General features: G+C 38.0%; 1 pseudogene; it reads left to right on the plus strand.

Moving 5' to 3' along the window:
- LOC127746652 (uncharacterized) overlaps positions 1-4,895 on the plus strand; it is a 23,608-nt pseudogene that overhangs the window by 12,202 nt on the left and 6,511 nt on the right.

The following is a 4,895-nucleotide window of genomic DNA, read 5'->3' on the forward strand; positions in this document are numbered from 1 at the left end:
TATTTCTTTGCTCACCAAAGGCAACGCCAACCATCACAAAGGAGAGGAGTAATGGAGTTGGAAGGAGTGGATTCAATCTTAGCTCAAAACAAAATGATGCAGCAGCAGATTCAGCAACAATTTGAGCAAATGGCCAAAAGGATTGATGGCCTTCAAGTTGCATTAGTGAGTGCCACAAACCAACCATCAACTACTTGGGGGCAAAATGAAGAAATCCAAGAGGAGCAACAACAAGAGCAAGTCCAATACATGCACAACCAAAATCCTGGAACTAATGAAGTCTATGGAGATACTTACAATCCTTCTTGGAAGAACCATCCCAACCTCAAATGGGGAGACAACCACAATCAAATTCAGCAGCCATGGCAAAGGAACTCAACTCAAAACAATTGGAAAAACACAAACAACAACCAGCCAAACACTAACCAAAACACATACAGAAAACTACAAAACACTTATCCCAACTCTAACCATTATCCACCCAATAACCACCCAACTAACCAAAACACCTATCATCATCCATCAACACCCCAAAACCAACCAATCTTACAAGACTCTCAGAGGATTACTAATCTAGAGATGCTCATGGAGAAGATGATGAAGAACCAAGAATTGACAACAAAGAACCAGGAAGCTTCCATGAAGAACTTGGAGAGGCAGATTGGGCAAATCTCCAAACAAATTTCTGTTGAAAAACCATCAAGCTCACTACCAAGTGACACCATTCCTACTCCAAAAGAGGAATGCAAGGCAATACAGTTGAGGAGTGGAAAAATACTGCTGAAAGATGAAGAAGCCACCAAGAAGCCCAAGGAAAGTGACAAGAAACAAGTTGAAAAAGAGGCAGCCAATGACAAAGATGCAACAGCAAGCAAGTACTCTCAGAATCAACCTCAAGAGAAAGAAAATAGACCACAAAACGTGAAGAAGGGAAAGCAGATCATGGAAGAACCGATTCCAAGACAACTTCAAGGGGAGAAAAGTTTGACACCTCCATTGCCTTATCCCCAAAGATTCCACAAAGAGACAAAAGATCAACATTTCCACAAATTCCTTGAGACTTTCAAGAAGTTGGAAATCAACATACCGCTAGCTGAGGCATTAGAGCAAATGCCTCTGTATGCCAAGTTCTTAAAGGAACTCATCAACAAGAAAAGAGACTGGAATGAAAAGGAGACGGTAATGCTCAGTGAAGAATGTAGCGCTGTGTTACAAAAAGGAATCCCACCAAAGCATAAAGATCCAGGGAGTTTTGTAGTATCATGCACCATAGGCAATTTAACTTTGGACAAAGCTCTCTGTGATCTTGGAGCTAGCATCAACTTAATGCCCCTGTCCATGATGAGGAAGCTTGCTATAGAAGAACTCAAACCCACCAGGATATCACTAATCATGGCAGATAGATCAATCAAGACACCCAATGGAATTGTGGAAAATCTGTTAGTGAAGGTTGGGAAGTTTATCTTTCCTGTGGATTTTGTAATTTTGGACACTGACGAGGATGGAAACAATTCAATAATCTTGGGAAGACCGTTTCTAGCAACTGCAAGAGCCATTATAGATGTGGAAAAAGGAAAAATGATCTTCAGAGTACACAATGAGCAAATAATCATAAATGTTTTCAAGTCAATGCAACACATTCCTGAGCAAGAAGATTACTTGAGGGTGGATATGATAGAAAGCCTGGTGGAAGAAATATTAGACACTAATCAGCATGAGCAAGAAGGAGAAATTAATCAAGAGACAGCAAGGGAACACGCAGCTGAGATCTCTATTGACAAGGAGGAGAACCCAAGCAAGAAGAAAGAGATGCATAAACAAGAACTGAAGCCATTACCTACTCATCTCAAATATGCATTCCTAGGCACATCAGAGAGCTTCCCAGTGATCATCAATTCATCCCTGACAAAAAAAGAAGAAGGAGAGCTTCTTGATGTACTCAGAGCTCACAAGGATGCTTTAGGATGGACCATCGATGATTTGAAAGGCATTAGCCCAACAATATGTATGCATAAAATCCTCTTGGAGGACAATTTCAAAGCAGTAGTTCAACCTCAGAGAAGGTTAAATCCTGCGATGAAGGAAGTTGTCCAGAAAGAAGTAATGAAATTGTGGAATGTTGGGATAATATATCCTATCTCTGATAGTCCATGGATAAGCCCAGTCAGAGAGCTTGATGTTGTCTCACGGGAGTGAGGTCGATCCCACAGGGATTGAAGGATTGAGCAATTTTAGTTTAGTGGTTGATTTAGTCAAGCGAATCAAATATTGGTTGAGTGGTTTATCTTGAACAGAAGCTAAATTGCTTGGAATGTAAAGGGAGAGGGAAGAATTGCAGTAAATTAAAAGACAGGAATGTAAAAGTGCTGAATCTTAAAGAACAAGAAATTAAATGACTGAAACTTAAAGTGCAAGAAATGTAAATTGCAGTAACTTAAAATGCAAGAAATGTAAATTGCTTGAATGGAAATGGGAGTTGAGGATTGGGAATTCAGAATTTCAGCAAGGGAAAGTGAATTGCAATAATTAATAAAGCAGAAGATGAATTGGGAGTAAATAGAATTCAAACAGGAAATGAAATTTAATTGCAGCAGGGGTTCACAGAAGAACCAAAAAGGAAAAATGGGATCTCAGGACCTAAGAGACTAGATAGCAAAGTCTAGATCTCAATTGCCTTCCCAGATCCAAGTTCACAAAGCAATTAACAAGAAATTGAAGAAGAAGCAGTAAAGGAAATGAAAATCAACTCAATTATGCAGAAGAGGAATTAAAGAGATTTTGAATGGAGATTGAGACAGAATTTCCTCAATTCTTCACACCCAAAACTCAAAACAAGAAAAGTAAAAATTGCCCAAGCAAGAACGAGGAAGAAGAGAGATCAATTCTCCTCCCTAATTCTCTGAAATCTCCAAGATAAGGTTCAGAAGTCAAAAATAAAAGAAAAGGATTCAAAGCTCCAAAGAAAAGTTCAAAACTCAAAAATCAAGAAAAAGGTCCTAATTACATCAAACTATCTCCTATTTATACACTTTCTATTCTTGGATTTTGGAATTTGGATGGGCATTTGATTTGGTGAAGAAATGAATTTTATTGAATTTTTAATCCAATTTTAGCCCATGAAGAAAATAGCTCCCAGGAGGCTGCCCTGTCCTTGTGGAGGGCAGGGCAGAAAATTGTGCATCTGGCCCATGGTGCATGCATGTGGTGCGTTGGTGCGTGCAGGATGCTGCCCTGCCCTCGCGGAGGGCAGGGTAGAACTTTTTGGTGCGCCAGAATGATGCCTGTGCATGTTGCTGGTGCTGCCGAGTGATGCCTGTGCGCCAGAATGATGCTGTCGAGCCTTCCCTTGGTGCGCCAGAATGGTGCGTGTGTGTGCATCACCAAAATGCTGCCCTGCCCTTGTGTAGGGTAGGGCAATGTGCCAAGGTTGAAGCTCCGTGTTCGATCCTTGGGTGACACGCACGCTACCTCTTTTCCTTGATTTTCTTGGCACCAAAGTAAGGCTTAGTTTCTTGTTTCCTCATGGTTCTGTGTTCGATCCTTGTGGCAAGCAATGGTGAACTTTTTCTTTGAATTTCTTCCTTTGGTGAGCCCGATACTGCCTTTGAGGAGGGCAGGGCAATGTTTTTGTCCCCCTTGATCCATGGCATCAATTTGTGCTCTGCCCTCGTCGTGGGCAGGGCAGTGTTGCCTCTCAAGACTCGTTTCCTTATGTTGCCCTCCTAGAGGGCAGTGTGCCCTTGTGGAGGGCAATGCTTGCACTCCTCCTTTATGCACCACGCCTTTTTCTCCTTGGGCCACACTTCCTTAAGCCACGCTTCCTCTTTTCTTCTTTTCTTCACCTATAATAAACCAAAACAACTACTCAAAGTATCACTAAATTCACAAGGCTTATAAATCAATTAAAATTCAATTAAAATTAGCTTAAACCTCATGAGTTAGCATCAATTTAATGGTAGTTGCTTGATCTAAAGAAGTTATGCATTTTCACTCCAAATCACTTACTTAGGATGTAAGAAAGTGCATAAAGACTAATAAAACAAGTAAAATTAGCTTGAAAAATGGGTATATGATGACTTGTCATCAAAAAGAATTTTTGAAATTTTCGAAAATAAAAAAAATGAAAAAGATATAATTTTTGAAAAAGATTTTAGAAAGATAAGATTTTTAAAATTGAAAATTTTGACTTGACTTGTAAGAAACAACTAATTTTTAAAAATTTTTGACCAAGTCAACCCAAAATTTCAAAAATTTGGAGGAAAATAAGGAAAAGATATTTTTTTGATTTTTTTGAATTTTTTAATGATGAGAGAGAAAAACAACAAAAATGACTCACAACATGAAAATTATGAATCAAAACTCATGATGCATGCAAGAACACTATGAATGTCAAGATGAACACCAAAAACACTTTGAAGATCATGATGAACATCAAGAAAACATTTTTGAAAAATTTTTGATGCAAAGAAAACATGCAAGACACCAAACTTAGAATTCTTTAATGCATGGACTCTAACGAACAAAAAATGCATATGAAAAACAACAAACAACACAAAACAAGAAAACATCAAGATCAAACAAGAGGACTTACCAAGAACAACTTGAAGATCATGAAGAACACTATGAATGCATGGAGTTTTCGAAAAATGCAAGAAAAATTTTTAAAGCATGCAATTGACACCAAACTTAAAAATTGACTCAAGACTCAAACAAGAAACACAAAATATTTTTGAGTTTTATGATTTTATTAATTTTTTTGGATTTTTGTATATAATTTTCGAAAACAAAGTTTAAAAAAAACGAAAAGAAAAGAAAATTTTGAAAAAGATTTTTGAAAAATTTTTGAAAAGAAAATTACTTAATATGAGCAACAAGATGAACCGTCAGTTGTCCAA

The sequence above is a fragment of the Arachis duranensis genome, chromosome 4 (assembly GCF_000817695.3).
Source record: "Arachis duranensis cultivar V14167 chromosome 4, aradu.V14167.gnm2.J7QH, whole genome shotgun sequence".
NCBI lineage: Eukaryota > Viridiplantae > Streptophyta > Magnoliopsida > Fabales > Fabaceae > Arachis > Arachis duranensis.